Source organism: Pteropus alecto, unplaced genomic scaffold, assembly GCF_000325575.1.
Source record: "Pteropus alecto unplaced genomic scaffold, ASM32557v1 scaffold123, whole genome shotgun sequence".
NCBI classification, from domain to species: Eukaryota; Metazoa; Chordata; class Mammalia; order Chiroptera; family Pteropodidae; genus Pteropus; species Pteropus alecto.
The window spans coordinates 693,885-713,573 of record NW_006433950.1 but is presented as its reverse complement, the minus strand read 5'-3'; the positions used below and the strand labels follow the sequence as shown (position 1 = coordinate 713,573).

General features: G+C 42.1%; 1 long non-coding RNA gene across 3 annotated transcripts in view; it reads left to right on the top strand.

Annotated features, from left to right (window-relative positions):
* LOC112477328 overlaps positions 1-12,687 on the top strand; it is a 30,267-nt gene extending 17,580 nt beyond the window's left edge. For all 3 annotated transcript variants that reach the window (XR_003045418.1, XR_003045419.1, XR_003045420.1), the window contains 2 exons: positions 7,468-7,564; positions 11,787-12,687. This is a non-coding gene — a long non-coding RNA (uncharacterized LOC112477328). The remainder of the gene's footprint in view (positions 1-7,467; positions 7,565-11,786) is intronic.
* The last annotated feature ends 7,002 nt before the right edge of the window (positions 12,688-19,689 follow it).

Sequence of the window (19,689 nt, the reverse complement as noted above, 5' to 3'; positions counted from 1 at the left end):
CGCACGGGGGACCCCAGACCGTCCCCACCGCCCCCTGGGGGGGCGCCTGACAGCGACAAAAGGGGCCTCAGTGTAATGACATTTTCTCTTAAGTTTCAGGAAATTGGTGATCTTGATATGCTTTTAAATAATTTGCCTATCCCAAATAATTATTAATTGGGTCTAAATTTTTTGTAGGACGGTACTGAGCGCAAAGTGTTTATTAAAGCTCGATTGTTCTAGGGGCTGTCCCCTAAAATAGTGTATATAATTCCAACTTTTTAAAAGATGCATTTGCCATCCCTACCTATACACGGTTTCTTGCATTTTTAATACCTGCTTCCCAAAGCGCAGTGACCAGGCCATGCAGTGGATTTAGGACCTCTGTGGCCCAGCAGCGTTCGGCTAGACGTTCCGACTGACGAGGGCCCGGATGTGACAGGAAACACTGTGGGTATCAGAACAGCTTCGGAATGTGGGCAGTAAGGAGAGTCACAGCATCCCAGGGCTGGCTCTGTCTCTCCAAGTGACAGCTCAGGTGTAGAGAAACAACCATGCCATGGCGTAGAAATGCCATGTTTTAGTTCATGAGCAAAGCCCTAGCTTCCCGGGTTTCGCAGGGGATGGCGTGGTGGTTCTGTGCCTAGGGAAGCCCAGAGCTGTGGCTTTTCACCCGGGCCTTCCAGTCCAGGGGCCAGCAAGCGGTCCTGTTTACCATGAGCAGTATAGCCTGGTAACACTGCTGGCGTCCTGCCTTTGCCAGGTGACAGGCTCAGAGTGCTAGAAGGTTCACCAGGGGTCTTTTTCTTTCTAATGAAGGAGTTTTGTTAACCCTTTACAAACATGTCATACCCATTGGAATTTTTTTTTTTTACTGTTTATATGTAAAATTGATTGTTCTTAACTAGAAAAAGTAGAGATTTAGAAATTCATTTAAAACTTCCTCAATTAAAACCATTCATAAGACATCTTTCATGCCCAAATGCAGGGCTTAATGTGCATCTTTTTCAGATAATTACCTCTTTTTACTTTCCCTCCCTCAGTGAGAGAAATTTCCTGACTCTTCTAATTTCTCTCAACAGTGTTTTGTAGTTTTCAGTGTATAGGTTTGGTACGTATTTTGTTAAATTTATCCCTATGAATTTAATTTTTGGGGTGCTAGTGTAACTGGGATTGTTAAAATTTTCATTTTGTGACTATTAATTATTACATGTAGAAATACAATTTTTTTTTATCATGGTAAAAAACACGAAGCTCACCATTTAAACCATTTCAAGGTGTATACTTCAGTGGCATTGAATCCATTCGCAACGTCGTACAGCCATCATCACCATCTAGTTCCAGAACATTTCATCGCGTCAGAATCAGAGCCTGTTTCCATTCCGCAGTCACTGCTCCTGGTCCCATCCCAGCCCTCCGAGCCCCTGGCAACTACCAGGCCGCTCGCTCTCTATCTATCTATCTATCTATCTGTCTATTTATTTAATTTATTTTTTTTATGGTGACATTGGTTAACCAAGTCCGGTAAGTTTCAGGTGTACCATTTAACAGTGAGGCATATATCTATAGCATTGTGTCAGTTTGCTCTTTTTCTCTATGGATTTTCTTCTTCTTGATACTCCAAGCAACTGGGATTGTACAGTGAGTGTCTTTTGGTATCTGACATCTTTCATCCAGCACTTAGCTTATCTATTTTAGGGCACATGTCAGGACTTCATTCCTTTTTATGGCCACCAGGGGTCTTTTTTTTTTTTGGATGTACCACGTTAATCCATTCATCCGTTGATGGACGTTTCTGTGGTTTCCACCTTTTGGCTATTGTGAACAGTGGGCTCGGCTGCGGTTCCCAGACGTACCTGGATGCACACCCATTCACGTACAGGTCTCTGTTTTTTAACACCTGATTTTGTTTTTAATTATATTCCCAGGAGTGGCATTGCAGGGTTTTGTGGTAGTTCTGTGTCTGTTTACCTTGCTGAGGAACTGCCAAACTGTTTTCCACAGCAGCGGCTCCGTTTTCCATTCCCACTGACATTGTATTGAAGGTTCTAATTGCTCCGTGTCCTCACCAACACTTGGTATTTTTTGTTTTTAAAAATTTACCGTAGTCATCCTAGTGTGTGTGAAGTAGGATGTCTGTGGTTTTGATTTGCATTTCCCCAATTCAGACGTTGAACATCTTTCCATGTGCCCATTTATATATCTTCCTTGGAGAAATGTCTATTCATATTCATTGCCCATTTTTAGATTAGGTTTTTTTTACCGTCGTAAAGTTGTGAGAGTTTTTATATATTCTGGATACTAGACCCTTATCAGATAAACGATTTGCAAATATTTGCAAAAAACTATTCTGTGGGTTGTCTCTTCACTCTCTTCATCGTGTCCTTTGATGCACAGAAAGGTTTTCATTTTGATGTAGTCCAGTATGTCTGTTTTGTTGCTTGTGCTTTTGGTGTCATAACTAAGAAGCCATTGTCAAACCCAGTGTCACGAAGATTTACCTTTTTTTCATCTAAGAGTCTTATAGCTTTCGTTATATTTATGTCTTTGATCCATTTTGAGTTAACTTTTGTATATGGTACGAAGTGAGAGTTCACCTTTATTCTTTTGCATGAAGATTTCCAGCCGCTCCAGCTCCATTTGTCGAAGAGGCTATTCTTTCTTCACTGAATTGTCTTGGCACCATTCTTGAAAATCGTTGCATCACAAATGATGGTTGGGTTGTGTCTATTCTTACACCAGTACTACAGTGGGGTTTTTTCTTTAACCGATTCACTGGAGTTTTAAAAAAAACTGTTGGGGTGGTAAAACACACCTTAACAAATTTAAGGGAATAGAAAGCATACAATGTCTTTTCTCAGATCACAATGGAATTAAACTAGAAATCAGTAATAGGAACTAGAAAGCCACAAAATACATGGAGATTAAACAACACAATTCAAATAACACATGGCTCAAAAAACTCAGCCCTTCCACCATAGGATGACTCATTGAGGAGCCTGCTATGAACCAGGAAGAAGGTGCTCACAAAAAATGTGACCCTGCTGTTCCCTTGATTTTAGCATTTCCAGCTTCCGGAAATGTGAGGAATACATTTCTGTTTTTTTACAAGTTACCCAGTCTGTGATATTTTGTTATAGCAGCCTGAACACATTAAGATGGATGTCCATTATATCCAGCTGATTAGTGGTGTCATTGAGTTCAACCGTGTCCTTACTGATTTTTCTGCCTGCCGGATCTGTCCAGTCTGATGGAGGGGTGTTGAAGTCTTCAAGTATAATGATAGATTTGTCTGTTTCTCCTTGCAGTTCTGTCGGTTTTTGCTTCGGGTAGATTAATGCTCTGGTGTTAGGCACGTGCACATTATGGATTATGTCTTCTTGGAAATTTTACCGCTTTATCATTCGGTAATGCCCTGCTTTATCCCTGATAACTTTTCTCGCTCTGAAGTCTCTACTGTCTGAAGTTAATGTAGCTACTCTTGCTTTCTTTTGATTAGCGTTACTGTAGTTCATCTTTCTCCATCCATTTGTATTTTTATATTTAAAGTGAGTTTTTTGTAGACATTGTATAGTTGGGTCTTGTTTTTTGATCCACTCTCCAGCCTCTTAATTGGTGCATTTAGGCCATCGATGTTCAAAGTGATTTAGTTGGGTTAATATGTACTGTGTTTTTACTGTTTTCTAACTGTCGCCCCATTCTTTGTTCCTATTTTTTTTCTCCTACTTTTTCTGCCTCTTGTGGTTTTTATTGAGTGTTTTACATGATTCCATTTTCTCTCTTTCTTGGCACACCATTTATACTTTTTCTATTGGTTGCCTGATAGTCTCTAATATACGTTTACAAATAACCCATCTCTACTTTTTAAATGACACGATACTGCTTACGAAGTGTGATTACCTGATAAAAACAAAATAACCCTAATTCTCCCCTTCGATTCCTTGTATTATTGTTGTCATACGTTTACATATGCATAAACATACATACACATCGAAGATATGTACACAAACATACATAATTGCATGTGTTGTTACTGTTATTGTAACAGATTTGTCTTAGATCAATTAAGAAAAAGAAAAAAATGTTTTTATTTTACCTTCACTATTCCTTGTCTGATGTTCTTTATATACATCCAAGTTACTGACCTGTATTATTTTCCTTCACTAAAGAACTTTTAACCTTTGTTGGAAGACAAGTCTACTGGCAACAAATTCCCTCAATTTTTGTTTTTCTGAGAAAGTCTACTCTTCCTTTCTTTTTGAAGGCTAATTTCTCAGGGCACAGAATTATAGTTGGTGGTTTTATCTCTCAACACTTTAAACCCCACTGTCTTCTTCATTTCATGGTTCCTGAGGAGATGTAATTCTTTGTTCCTATAAGGTGTTTTCCCTTTTTCCCGCTGATTTCTTTCAGGTTTTTTTTTTTTTTTTTTTTTTAACCTTTGATTTTCTGTAGTTTGAAGTTTATATGCCCAGGTGTAATTTTTCTGGAATTTATTCTGATTGGTGTTTTCTGAGCTTCCTGGATCTGCGGTTTGGTTCCTGACATTAATTTGGGGACATTCTCGGTCATTGTTGTTTCAAATCTATCTTCCGTTCCTTTTTTTCTTCCTGGTGTTCCCGTTTCATGTATGTTACATCTTCTGATGGTGTCCCACGGTTCTTGGATATTATGTTCTGTTTTTTTTTTCTTTCTTTTTTTCAGTCTTCCTCCTCTTTTTCAGTTTTGGAGGTTTCTGTTGATATATCCTCAAGTTCAGAAATTCTTTCCTCAGCTGTGTTGTCTGCTAATAAGCCCATCAGAGTTATTCCTCATTTCTGTTAGTGATGTTGATTTCTGGCATTTATTTTTCGTTTGTTCTTAGGATTTCCATCTCTCTGCTTACATTTCTCAACCCTTCTTGCATGCTGTCTACTTTATCCATCAAAACCTTTAGCCTGGGAATCATTGTTGTTTTAAATTCCTGGTCTGATAGTTTCAACATCCCTGCATATCCGGTTCTGATACTTTGCTCTGTCTCTTCAAACCGTGTTTTTGCCTTTTAGTATACCTTGTAATTTTTTTTGGTAGTTGGGCCCGATGGACTATGTAAAAGGAATTGCTATAAAAGGAATTGCTATAAACGACTTTAGTAATGTGGCGTTAAGATGTAGGAGGTAGTGAAGTATTCTATAGTCCTGTGATCAGGTCTCAGCCTTTTGGTGAGCCTGTGCCTCTGGACTGTGAACTTCACAAGTGCTTCTCAGTAGGTCCCCCGCTAGTAAGTGGGTTTTCCCCTCCAAACCTCCCCTTAGATGGCTAGAGTGTACTGGAGTTGGTTATATTTCTTCCCCCGGGTCAGTTAGGGGCTGGTAAAACCCTAGCAGTTTAGGCTTTGGTTATTTCCTCCTGAGGGCAGGGCTTGTTAAGAATAATGGAGCGCTCCAGTATATTTTAGAGTGGTTCCTTTTCCCTCTGGAAGCAGGCAAGCACCAGGAGCTTTTTCTCTGACAATTACTGTGAGAACCCGATTGTTCTAGAAGTGGAAAATCACAGAAGCGTGGGGGACATCCCGTGACTGAGTGTCCTGGAGCTTTAAACTCTGACTTGTCCACGTCTTACCTCCAGCAGTTCATCAATTACAGATGAGTTTTTCTTGGGCTGGCACTGGTTCCCATAGAGTTTTTTGCATGTGACTTTCTGCTTTGGTACGTTGAGATTCTCTGTATTCACCTGTCTCTTCAATTTTGGAAGCAGTGGTTTGCCCTGGGACCATCCTTCTCTTACAGTTTTTACTAAGAAGAGTTGTTGATTTTTCAGTTTGTTCAGCATTTTACTTGTTGGGACGAAGTGGTGACTTTCATGCTCCTTATATTTGGAACTGGAAACCAGAAGTGCTTAGTGTTTTGATCACTGTATCTTTTTAGTAAGTTTTGAAATTAGGAAATGTGAGTCTTTCAGCTTCGTTCCTCTGTTTAAAGACTGTTTGGCTTTCTAGAGGCCCTTGCAAATCCATGTGAATTTTAGAATTAGCTTTTCCATTTCCAGAGAAAAAGACCATTGGGGTTTTGATAAGTATTTCATTGAATCTATGGATCAATTTGGGAAGTATTATTATCTTAGCAATATTAAGACCTCCCATCCATGAACATTGTTATCCTTCCATTAATTTAGGTCTTTAATTTTTCAGCAATGATTATAGTTTTTAGTGTACAAGCCTTACATCTTGTTTAAACTTACTCCTCATTATTTTCTCTTTTTGATGGTCTTATAAATAGAATTATTTTCTTTATTCTGTTTTTGGATTGTTTATTGCTACTGTATAGAAATAAAACTGACTTTTGTTTGTTGATCTTGTATCCTGCAACATTGCTGAATTCCTTCGTTAGCCCTAATATTGTGTGTGTGTGTGTGTGTGTGTGTGTGTTCTTGACGGTTTTTTACATATAGGATCATGTGACTTGTGAATAGAGATAGATTTACTGCTCTTATTTATTTATTTTTACTTCTCTCTCTTTTTTTTTTAAATACAGATGCCTTTTCTTTCTTTTTCTTGCCTAATTTCTCAGGCTTTCCATTACAGTGCTGAGAAAAAGCAGCAGAAGCAAATCTGCTTGTCTTGTTTCTGGTCTTGGGAGAAAGACTGAAAGACTTTTCAGTCTTTCCTGTTGAGAGTGATACCTGTGGGTTTTTCATAAATGCATTTTATCATGTTGTGGAAATTCCCTTCTATTTCCTGTGTGTGCAGTGTTTCATCTTGAAAGGTGAAAGACATCACTATTATCCAGGAAATTCCAAGGGATTTAGGAACTCTGCGTCAGGACCTGGGCTCAAAGACCAGATATTAGCAGATGCTCCTAGTGCTGTTATATCACTCAGGAACTTACAAGGCTTCCAGGAGCCCTGTGCCAGGCACGTGGGGCAGAGGCCAAAACGTGGGTGTATTTTCTATTATCGCATAGTGGTGTTTCTTTTTCCTATTCTTTCAACCTGCTAGTGTCTGGTCCTCTTCCCCTCATGTTCAGACTGTTAGACTCCTTTTCAGTTCTGGTTTTTTGTCAGCAATCAGTTTGTGACCAAGTCTTGTTCCTTCCTTCCTGTGAAATGTCTGTCAGATATATACGTATTTTAGTACCCAGCCTCGGCCAGAACAGCAGAGCAGGCAGCAGCCTCTCACCCTGGGCTTAACTGGAATCATCCCTAAACCAGATCCTGTCTTCTAGTCTAATCCATGCTGGGACTGCTCTGAGACTGACATTGTAGGAAATAATTTCTGTGCTTCGCATTCCCGTCGGCATTATTAAACATTCGCTGCGTGCACGGAACTGTAGAGGACTCGGAAAACGGATACGATTTTTATTTCAAATAATTTTGATGAGGGTGTGGAATTTAAATATAAGTGTGATTTCTGCCTTCAAGTTACTTATTGTTTTGTTGAAGAGACCACAGAAACACTTGAGAAGTTTAATAAACAGTAAAACGTAATATATATATTTTTTCCCCCTCCAGGTTCCTGTTGCATGTAAATCTTGTCCCTGTGGTTATGTATTTATTAATAGGAAACTTCTAAAAGTAAAACACTCAGAGAAATCATCACCTTGTACAGGTAATTGCGAATTTACCAACTTTTCCATCTTTGTGGTATCTATTATGAAAATTAAAAATGAATTTTTGTGAGTTAAAAAATTCTGCTGGTAAAGTTATAATATTAAAATCTATTGAAGTACATCTTTGGCTTTTATTAGATACAATAAGTCAATTTATGATGCTGATTTGTTCTTTATCCACTTTAACATGATACTGATAAACTTTGCAATACATTTTAACGAGAAATTTTAATTTGAAATCGTTAACTGGCAGAAAGGGAATCTTGGTTTTAGCAGTGATATAATTTTTTAAAGTCCTAGTTATTTTGTTTGATCCACTAATTTAGGCTATCTAAAAAATTGCTGATTCAGTAAGTGTATTCAGAGGAGGTAGGTTTTTGTGACTCCTGTTTTTTTCCTATGCTAAAATAAGATGTTCTAACAGAAGTGAACCCCAAACAGGAGTAGATTTATTACATTTATCGAGAGCCTGACACGCACCAGGTGCTGTGTATCTTGGGCTCACAGCAATAAATCTGCTACTAAGACAGCCTCGTGCTGTTGTAGTTGATAAGGGACTTGTTCTGAAAATATACAGAGAACTCTCATGCCTCAGTAATAAGTGAAGTAACCCCACTGAAATAATGGGCAAAAGATTTGAATAGAATTTGTCCAAAGAAGATCTACGAATGGCCAATAAGTATATGAAAAGATGTTCAATGTTAATAGTCGTTAGGGAAGGGAAAATCGAAATCGTGAGCTGCTACTTCACGCCAAGCTGGCACTAGTAAAAAAGTTCCAAGTGTTGGTGCGGAAATGGGCAACCGAAAGCTTCACATGCTGCCGATGGGAGTGCGAACCATCGGCCAGCTGCTCAGATGGGTGAACGTGGAGTTCCAGTATGACCCAGCGGGTCCGCTCTGAGGCGCGTGCACACTCAGGAGAATGGAAGACAAGTTGACACAAAAGCTTGTCCATGAATGTTACTAGCAGCATCGTTCATAAGATCTGAAAAGTGGAACAGCCCCAATGTCCATGGACTGATGCTCAGCACATGTGGTGCACCCATAGAATGGAACGTCACGTGACAGTGAAAAGGAAGGAGGTACCGACACGCGCCACATCGCGCATGACCCTCGACACGCGCCACATCGTGCATGACGTGGAGATGTGCTGCGTGAAGGAAGCCAGTCACAAAAGATCGCATACCTTACCGTGCCAATTATAGGAAATACCCACATAATCAAATTTATAGGCACGAAATAGATGAATGGTGTAGGCCTGGGAGGAGAATGGCGGGGAATGGGGAATAACTCAGTGGGTTCGGTTTCTTTCGGAGGGCAAAAATATTCCAAAATTAGATTCACAGCCCTTTGAATATACTAAAAACCTTTGAATTTTATACTATAAATGAGTGCATTGTATGGTATGTGAATTATATTTCAATAAAACTAATTTTAAAAATAGCCAGGTAAACACTTAAAAACTATGAGGGTTGACTACCCTACCAGCCAATAAAATATGAAGCCAGTACAAATATAGACCCAAATTCATATGGAAAGTTAGTATATGGCAAAGGTGGTATTTCAAATTAGGGCACAGGTGGACCTTTTTTTCTTTTTCTTTTTTTTTATTATGGTAAATATACATAGTATTTTTCACTGTAACCATTTGTAAGTATTTTCAGTTCAGTGGCATTAAATATATCCGCAATGCCGTATAATCATCGCTACTGTTTATACCTAAAACTTTTCATCATCCCCAACATAAACTCCATACTTATTAAAAATTTTCTCCCTTTCTTCCCCCTCTTCTTTCCAGCTCCTGGCAATCTGTTCTTTCTGTTTCTGTCAGTTTGCCTATTCCAGATACCTCATATAAGTGGAATCGTACAGTATTTGTCTTTCTGTGCCTGGCTCAATACTAAGCATAATTTTTTTCAAGATTTATCTACATTATAGCACATATTAAAATTTCAATCCTTTTTGTAGCTGAATAATTTTCATTTTACTCATATGTGTATATATACATACCACATTTTGTTTACCTGGTCATCTGTTGATAGACACTGGGTGGTTTTCTTTTTTTGGCTATTGTGATTAATGCTGCTGTGAACATTGGTGTACAGGTGTCTGTTCGAATCCCTGCTTTCAGTTCTTTTGGGTTTATCCCTGCGAACGGAATCTCTGGGTATGCCAGATAATAACGAAGTGCTTTAAAAAAGGGGGAGGGATAGCGTCGAAAGAACATGGGAACCAGCCTGAAGGAGTTCCTCATCGCCAAAGCTGGGACAAGTCAAGCAAGAGAAATAATATCATTGGACTGTAACTGTAGAATAATAGAGTAAATTTCTGTGAGTCCACACATTATAAATAAAAAATGAGGGGAAGGGACAATTCTTTATAGTAGAATTCCAGTTAATAACTGTGGAAGGATTGAGGGAAATCAAAATCAGCATTGGCTAAACACAGGAATAATTATTGCAGACCAGTGGATGGTTAAATTAGTGAGTGAAAATTTGAGGAGAAATAAAATTTGTGTAGCATCAGAGTATTCACCCCAGATCTTCATTAACCACAAAGGGAAAGAAAACTTCACAGGGATGAAACCTGCCGAAATGAACCTTAATCAGTGAGCAAAGTGAACATCACAATAAACATATTGACATCATGAAACTGACATGATGCGCTGACAAGCATACATGGTTTTTGGGGGATTCTTGCCAAAAATGCATAGCCTTAGTTCAGTCATTAGAAAACATTAGCCACACCCAAATGAGGTATATTTGACAAAACAGCAAAACAGTCGTCTTCAAAAGAGAAAAAGTCCTGAAGGATGAGGGAAGACTAAGGCGCCGTCAGGAACCGGGAGAGAGGAGGAGGCATGACAGCTAAGTGTAACGTGGGGTTTCTTTCTTTGCAGTGGCCTATTCTCGCCTAACGGATTCTATTTCTGTTTTCTCTTTGAACATTTAAGGCATCTTTTAAAATGTCTTGTCTTAAAATGTCTCTTTTTCAGATTGTTCCATTATTTGTATGTAGTTCTGAGATATGAATTCTAGTCACGTGTCCCTTAACCACAGTGGCTTTGAGCCTCCCACCCCCAACCCCCGCCCCAGCCTTCTTTTATGCATTTGGGAAATTCTCTCTTTTGCTTCCGGATTTAGCTGTGTTTTAAAATAGGTTTTGTTTGTGGGTCGAATCTTAACTAGCATGTTTGAAGTGGATGAGGTGGCTTCTTGCATCAATTAAATCTACAACATCGACGGGAGGCCTTTCTCTCGATTTCTGTTCCATTTAGGAACAGCAGGGTAAATGGCGTTCAGTAAATTAGAGACTTAAAATAAAGCCACTCACTCTGCTAATATTGATAAGGGGCTGGAATTAAAGCTGCCGAAAAAGAAACCTTCCCCCTGACTCCACCAAGATTCACACCAAACGTCCAGAATTCTGCTGAATCTCTCTCCTTTTTTTGGGTTTAAGAAACATGTATGGTTGTTTTAAAAAATACACTAGGCAGTGTACTGTCGTGCCCTTTAGAGTGCGTGACTGCCAGGGCAAAATGAGAACTTAGGCGAGCAGTTCTTTCGCATCTTTAAAACACGTTATTTTTCTTCATCTACCCCAAAATTAAGTGTCAAACCAAGAGGAGCGAAATAGGTGAAAGAACGTAAAGTCTCAGTAGATGAGACTTAGAAAACGGAGCTCTGAAGTCGCAGTCACTCAGATCAATGCGACAGGGAGAGGAAGACCTAAAAGCACTTCTGTCACGAAACGTAAGAAACGGATTTATCAACCCATCATGGGAGCATATTTTTCCAAGCATTATATCAATCTGAGATCTTACTTTGACAGTACTGAAAAAATTGTTCGGTAGGCACTGAGTTCCTGGATTGCAAAGCACAACTCATATTTTAGGTCAAAAGCATTTCTTCTATGGTAGAAGGAATTTATAAAATCATGAATTTATAAAATTACTGGAAATTATATTCCTATTGGAAAACCAAAAGACTGAAAAGTAACATCCTCCTGCTATAAACTGATGGCAGCAGATCTGCGTGCAGTGATGAAAACACGCATCCTCCAGATGAGATGGCAAACACTAGGCAGGTTGAAACCCGAGCGTGATTGCCGAAGGTCATATCAGGTCTGTTTTCAGTGGTGGTGTTTAGTGTTCGTAAGGATATTTATGCACTTGACTTTCCTTTGATGATTGAGTTCTTATTGTTTGTTTTCTCCACAGAAATGAACAATACCATATCTTTGAAAGATTTGCGAATACTTTTTTTATATGAATTTAAACTAGGACATAGTGCAGCCGCGGCAAGTAGAAACATCATTTCTGTCTTTGGAGAAGGCTCTGTTAGTGAAAGGACTATCCGGTGGTGGTTTGAAAAGTTTCGTTCTGGGGATCTGAGTCTGAAAAATGAGCCTCGAGGGAGACCCAGGTCTGTTTTAAATGAAGATCGGTTGAGAGCCATGGTGGAAGCCAAGCCCCAAACGGCAATTCGAGGCCTTGCGGCAGACTTTGGAGTTTCTGCTACCACGATTTCTCGACACCTGGCAGCAATAGGAAAGGTGAAAAAGTTAGACAGGTGGGTAACATCAGGTGATGGCTGATCATAAACTGAGATGGTTAGAGAGATGCTTATAAGATTCGGGAGAACTGAGACCTGCCTTGGAGAGCATCATGACTTTGACAGAAAATGGGATCGAAAGTGATCTGGACAGTGGTTGGATGTGGACGAAGTTCCCAAACGTGTCAAAACCATCATTGCAACCAAAAAAAGGTCTGGTAACGAACGTATGGAGGTGTCCGGAAAGGGCATTTCGTTACCGCTTTTTATCCAAACTGCTTTTACTGTTTTAAACTAACAGTAGTAGCATCTTATTGTCAGGAAGTTGAAATTATGTATCAAAAATTGATCTAGATTCGACCACAGAAGTCGGAGGCCACCGTTTCTGAGAAACAACATTCTCCAGTTAGGAAGCGGTGATTGAAGGATTTAAATAAATTTTAACAAACTGCATTTTATAATATGCTGTATATCACTTGATATTCGGGGAAATTTATCATTTGGGGAAATCAGTTAATGCTAACAGTGCATATTTTGGTTAAATAAAGCTTTTATTTTTCTCAAAAATATAATATTTTCATTTTGACCTGCAAGAAGGCAATTTCATACGGTTCAGCCTCATACCTTCCCAGACCCTGGCAGCAGAGCATGAAGACTGAAAGGTTCCTGAGCTACTGGAAAACTACATGCTTCTCCTGAGTTTTGGACTTTCATTGGAGGAATGTGGAACAACCCAGAGGGAGGGAGGGAGGGAGGGAGGGGAGGGGAAGAGGAAAGAGAGAGAGAAAGACAGAGAGAGCGAGAGAGAGAGAGAGCGGGAGAGAGGTGGGGGTTTGGGGGAGTGGGGAAGAGACACAGAGAGGCTGGGGAGTCAGCCGTACAAAGATCTAGGTAAAGAGTGTTTCTGGGAGACGAGCGGCCTCTTCAAAGGTTCTCAGGTGTTCAGAAAATGGTTTCGAATGAAGAAATGCAAGCATGTTTCTAACACCGAAAGCCACGCACCCAGCAGACATGTCTCAGTGATGCTTTGAGATAATACTTACCCTGTCACACAGAGCCAGCCCCTTCCATATGTTTTCCATTCTAATTCTATATTTTTTAAAAATACAGGTGGCTCATCAGAGACCGTAATTAATGGCCTCTTAATGATTTTGTAGCTGGATTGCAATTACTTTTTGTGACGTGCAGGGGGTAAGTCGGGGTAAAGCTACTGGGATGGTTCACTTCTCCCGACAACCTGCTGTGTCTCTTCCATTGAGAGGAGGGTGAAGGAACCTAAAAGGTAAGAAGTAAGAGAGGACATCGTGGATGGATCTTACCTGGAGAGGCAGGATGGGGCGGGGGAAGGGCAGACGGAGAAAAGGAGGGGGAGAGAGGAGTGGAAATCCCCTAGCGTAGAATCGACTGAGCTCAACGAGTAAGGACATGGGACACTTCCCTGCAAATTAAAGCAGAAAGCGTAACGTGACGTCCCTTCCTTTGGGTGCGAGCAGCCCTGGACTGTGACACAGGTTTAGCGAGCAGAGCGCCGGATGCTCGCGGTCCCAGTTATTCCCTTGGTTGGACACCCGGGTCAGAGTCGTCTCATTTTACTGCTCCATCCTTGGCTTTGTCGAGGAATCTACTCAGTGTTTGCGTGGGCTTCTGATTTAGCTCAGGCCGACAGGGTAACGGCCAAGAGCAGGAGGGTGGGATGGACTTCATTTCAAAAGCAGTTCAAGGGGGAGGCCGAAAGTCACAGAGGGTGAGAGCAGTAGCTTGGCCAGCATGAGAGAAAGTGCTGTTGTACACTTAGTCTGCATGGTAGTTGCTTTATGACCATCCATCTTTCCTTTGATTCTCAGACCCCTTGTGAAACCTCAGAGCTGGGTGCTGGACTTCGCTCGGAAATACTCAGCTCAAATGAATGGTTGGGGGATGGGTAGGAAGCCCAAACAGAGGCAGTGACGTGATGAGACAGGAAACGGAGCAGGTAGAGGATGCTGAGTTATCCTGCTACCTTCCCACCACCTCCAGCGGCGGGTGTGGACCAGAGAGGCAGAGATGGGCCCAACTAGGCCTGGAATGGGAACTGCTGTTAGGATTTTCTGGTTCTGTGAGCCAGTAAAGACCCTTTCGCTTAAGCCATTTTGAGTCGGGTTTTCCATTTTGGCAAAAGAAAGATTCCTGACTGACATTAAAACGAGGCGCCTGATAGCACCTTGCAGGGTTTGGGGAGGAGGAGGGACAATTAATGGAAGGCACAGGCACAGAGTAGATGCCCAATAAATAGTGTTACTTCTGTGAGAAGAAAGAGCTAAGGAGGCATAGCAGGGCGAGGGACAGCCCTGGAGGCTCCTCTGTGACCAGGACAGGCCAGCGGGGCTGGGTTTGGCGTCAGCAAAGGCTGGTACCTGGCTCGGACTGTCCCGAGGCACCCCGCTGGGAAGGAGGCCTGGCCTCCTGAGTCACTCTGAGCCTGTGGCTTTTCTACAGCGAGGGCTCGCGACCTATTGTGCTATTGGCCGTGTGGGAGGAGAAAACCCTCTTTCAGGATAAAGATGAGGCTTCTCATCTTTGTCTTTGGCAATTTGTACCTTTTTTTTATTCTGTTTTTAATCATAGATTATTTGTTTCTGAAACTACGGAGTGTAAATGTTGAGCAGAATACAAAGTAACTACATTTTCATTGTGATTATCTCTTCATTGCTTTGGAAAAGTAGGAACTACAACTTTAAATTTATAACTTTAATATTGGATTTCAAGAAGAATGAGAAATTTTATATACACAAAGACCTGCCAGGCATCCTAGTGCTGTCATTCTCTTTTTCCAGAAAAGAAAAGCTTTAAAATGGGGTTCCCCAACCCCGTTTGGAACCGGGCTGCACAGCAGGAGGTGGAGGGGGGTGAGCGAGCGAAGCTCCATCTGTATCTGCAGCCGCTCCCCAGCGCGGCATCACCGCCTCAGCTCCGCCTCAGATCATCAGGCATTAGATGGTCACAGGAGCACCGATCCCTGGTGCCACAAAGGTTGAGCACCGCTGCTTTAAAAGGCTCCTTGGTAGAAACTTTGGTTTGAGTATCAAAGCTGTGGAGATGGGGGCTGCTACATCTCAGCCCCCCGCCCCCAATATTGTCCACCCACCATCTCCCTAAACAGATGGGTCCTAATTATAAAAGGGAATAAAAAGTAGCTTTGAATAGCCTTTCGGTTCATCAGGTACATAATACCTGTTATCAAGGAAGCGCCTGCCTGGTCGGATTGCTTATTGCCAGACGAGCACCTGCAGCCACGTGAACAGCACGTGGAAGATCTGGAGCAGAGGAGTAATCAAGCCCGTGGAACGTGGGCTCCCCTGGCTCCTGTCCTCAGTGTGTCGGATTCTCTCGTCCTCTTTCTGTAGGTGCTTCAGCCACGAGTCTCCTTTCGCTTTCTTTTACCTTAGCTAATTTGCCCATCCTGTTCTTTGTGTCAATATTTGCCGCTCCTCTTCACCTTAACTCTACCTATCGTGAACTTTTCCTCCAGGAAGTCTTCCCTGATTGCCCCACCCCATCACGGGTCAGGTCTCCTTGACAGGGGCCTTAGTATTGTTTCTCCCTAATTGTGATCACAGTAGTAATAAATTTATCTGTGTGATAGTATGTATTTATCTTCTCTGCTAGATTACAAGATTCACAACGTCAGGGACTTTTTTCTCACGAGATCATTCCCCCACTAATGACACAAGATCTAGCACATTGTAGGTACCTAGTAAATGTTAAATTGATGAATAAACGTTAGGGCTAGTTTCATCCATTTTGTAGAAAACCCTTGTTACCAGTGTAAGGAAAGAATATGTTTGACAGCAAATAATTGAAAACCTAATGAACAGTGGCTTAAATAAGTAGGTTTTGTTTCCTATAACTTATGGAAATTTTCAGACATACAAACTACTTGAATTTTGAAGTGATCACTTTTATACCAACCACCGAGGTTGTACCATTGACAGTTTACTATACTTGTTTTATCACTTTATCCATGTAGGCATCTTTTTTTTAATGCATTTTTATGTAAGTTGCAGGCATTAGCACATTTTACCCTTAATACTTTAATATATGTGTCATTATCTAGAGTTCATCTCTGCTTAAGGTTCTTGTTGAGGTAAAATTTAAATAAAATGCCCAAGTTTCAAGTGTATTATTCGATACGTTTTAACAAATGCAAACACTTATGTAACACAAACCCCTACGAAGATACAGACTGTTTCCATCAGCCCAGACATTTCGTTCAGACTCCTTTCCTCTATCCTCACCCGTACCCCCCGGAAGCAAACACTGCTCGGAATTTTTTCCACCACAGCATAGTTTTGCAGGTTCTAGAACTGCAGTTAAGCGAAATCATACAGTGTGTGCTTTTGTGGAAGATGGAAGACTTCTACTCAGCATGTTTTGGGGATTCATCCATTTTGTCGCATGTATCAATAATTTGTTCTTTTAAAAAGCTGATTAGTATTCCATGAAATGAATATACTGCAATTTGTTTATTTACCTGTTCGATAGACATTTATGGGTTTTCCTTCCCAATTCGGGCCTATTATGAATAAAGCTATTATGAATATTCTTACATTCTCTTTGTGGACATATGTTTTCATTTCTCTTGGACAAATACCTAAGATTGGAGATCTTGGGTCATAAGCTGTGTATCTTATTTTGAGCTCTTTCCCCCCTTTCACATTTTAAGGAATTTAGGGAGGCAGGCTTGACGGGGGTAGCTATTCAACAGTGCCGCTGGGGACCCAGGCACTTCCTAGCTTTCTGTTCATCTTTAGTGGATTGGTCGTAAGTCCATGCATGGCACTGGGGTAGGAGGCCTCTGAGATGGCTCCCGGTGATGCCTGCCGCTCGCTGTTATTCTTGCCCTTGTGCAATTCCCTTTTATTGAGTGTGGGCTGGACTTGGTGACTTGCTTCTCATAGGATGCAGGGGAAGTGATGGGCTGCCACTGCAGAGATTAAGTTACAGAACGCATGTGGCTTCCGTCGTATTCACTCTGTTCTTTCTCAGATCACCCATTCTCGGTGGAGCCAGTCGCCATGCTGCGAGGAAGGTCTGTGAAGAGCCCATTGATGGGGGTCTGGGGCCTGCCAACAAGGGCACTAAGAAGTGGACCTCCCCCGGCTGAGCTTTCAGATGAGACTGCAGAGCCACACCCGGACTTCTGACGCACAGGCGCTGAGATGATGTTCGTTTTTTTAACCCGCTAAGTGTTGGGGGTGATTTGTTAAGTAACGATAACTAACGTGACACCACATGGCCTCGTTGTCGTTAGATGGCTGCTGCACCTTAAGGGCCACGTATTCACGCTCCAGACACTGTGAAAGGCAAAGGACATTTCTGACATGAGTCTGATTTTATCAGGAACTACAACCTTTCCCAAAATCTCACTTTGGTTTATGTCTTTTTTTTTTTGGCGAGGCAAGGACCTTGTCAGTTTATAATCCTTTACTTATTTTTTATGCCTACAGCACCTGGTCTTCCTAGGTGGTCTCCCATCCAAGGGTTTATGTCTTAATGACCAGCATAACACCACATGACCACTCCTAGTTTGAGGTAACGACAGAACAGGGGGCCTGGATGGAGTCGCATCAGCCAACTGGCAGTGTCTGCCACCTCAGCCATTTCAAAAACGGTTAAAGACCTCGACACCCACACCAGCCAAGTGGCTGTTTTGGGAGATTTTGAGAAAAAGGACCTATTCAAATGAAACTTTCAGAACACTCAGGGCCTGGATTGCAGGCCCGGGTTCCTGTATTACACACTACACCACTCTCGGGGGAAAATGGAGGTACTCTTCCTCGGCTACTTCTTCTCTTCATCTAGTCCTTTGCAGTAGAAACTTGAGAGCCATCTTGGAAATGTTCCTGATCACCCCCTAACCCCCGGCAAAACAGCTCCTCGAGTTTTGCTAACATTACGATCTTATTTTTAAAATCCCTCCCCTCCATTGTCCTTCCTCTCCGGTGCTCCAGGTCTGATACCTGAGGCATTCCGCTGGATCAAGCATTCTCAGTTCCAAATCTGATCCTGTTACTCCCCAACTTAAAACCTTTATTGCACTATTACCCTGAGGATGAAGCCCAAGCTCCTTCCCACGGTCGCAAAGATCCTACGTAGCTGAATACGGCCCACCTCTCCAGCCTTAACTCTGCCCTGCACTTGGTGTACCCCATACCACCAAGCCGTTGACCTCCCTGCCCTTGCCTCTGTGCTCTCCCATCTGCCTGGTAAGTCTTCACCTCTGACAAGTCTTCACCTCTGGGCAACTCCACCTGAATCCTTAGGGATTCAGCTTTGGAGACAACTTCTTTTAGAAAGCCTTGCAGGACCACCAACTCCCTCAACAGTGGGTTGGGTGGCCTTCTCAGTAGCTGTGTACAAATCCTCTTTGGAGGGAAAGGCCATAGTAGGTGGAGCTGGTACAAAATTCAAGTAATACAAAAGGATATGGAATGAAAAATAAGTCTTATCTCATCCTCCAGTTCCTTTTCAAGTTTCTTAATGCATATGAAAGCATAATTTTGTTACTTATGAACAATTTTAAGATGTCCTGTACCTTGTTTTTTCAATTAACTATTTTGATCATTATATCACTTCATATAGATTTATCATTCTTTTGAAGAGCTGCAATGATATTCTGCTGTATCCATACCTTAATTTGCTCAAGCAATTTGATGTACACTTGGGCTGCTTCTGATTTTGCTCTGACAAGCACTGCAGCAAAGCCGGGTCCCATGGACAGAGATACCCATCTGTGCACGGCCTGTTAGGAACCCCTCTGCACAGCAGGTGAGCGGCTGGAAGGCCAAGCTTCATCTGTTTTGGAAGCCGCTCCGCAGCGCTAGCATCACCACCTCAGCTCCACCTTAGATCAGCAGGCATTCGATTCTGACCAATGGGAGCATTGGTCTCTGGCACCGAAAAGGTTGGGGACCGCTGCTGCAAAGTGCATCTTTGCACAAATGGACTGGGCACAGGTGGAGAACAGCTTTTCAGATAGGAATGGGATTGCTAGATCAAAGGCTAGGTGGATTTGAAATTTTGATAGCATTCTAGTCAATGCATTTTCTCTTCCCATCAAAAACAACTCTATTCGAATGTTAGGCCTTCTACACCACTATCAGCGTGTTTGAGAGCAGCACTTCGTAGTTTCACATTTGTGTGGCAGAACTGGCCCTCAATATTTGACTTAACGAATTTATATATCTCGCAGCGCTAAGCCCAGGGCTTGGGATATAGCAGTCTCGTCAGATGTTTATTCCAACTCCTAAACGATTGGATTTGCCACCCCTTACCGAAGTTGACTGAACGCCCGGACCTATGCTGGGCGCTCCAGGCTCCACCCACTTCGTTCTCCTTCCTCCCGGGAGGGGGCGCGCCCAGCTCCCGCGCTGCGTCCTGTGCGCTCGTTGGTCGAGCCCGACGCCCGTCACTGACAGGTCCCGCCCAAGCCACGCCCACGCCGTCAGCTCGGCCGGGAGAAGGCGTGGCCAGGGTCCCTCCGGTGGGTCCGGGCCTCTGGTCTCGTGAGAATCGGGCCGCGCGCGAGGG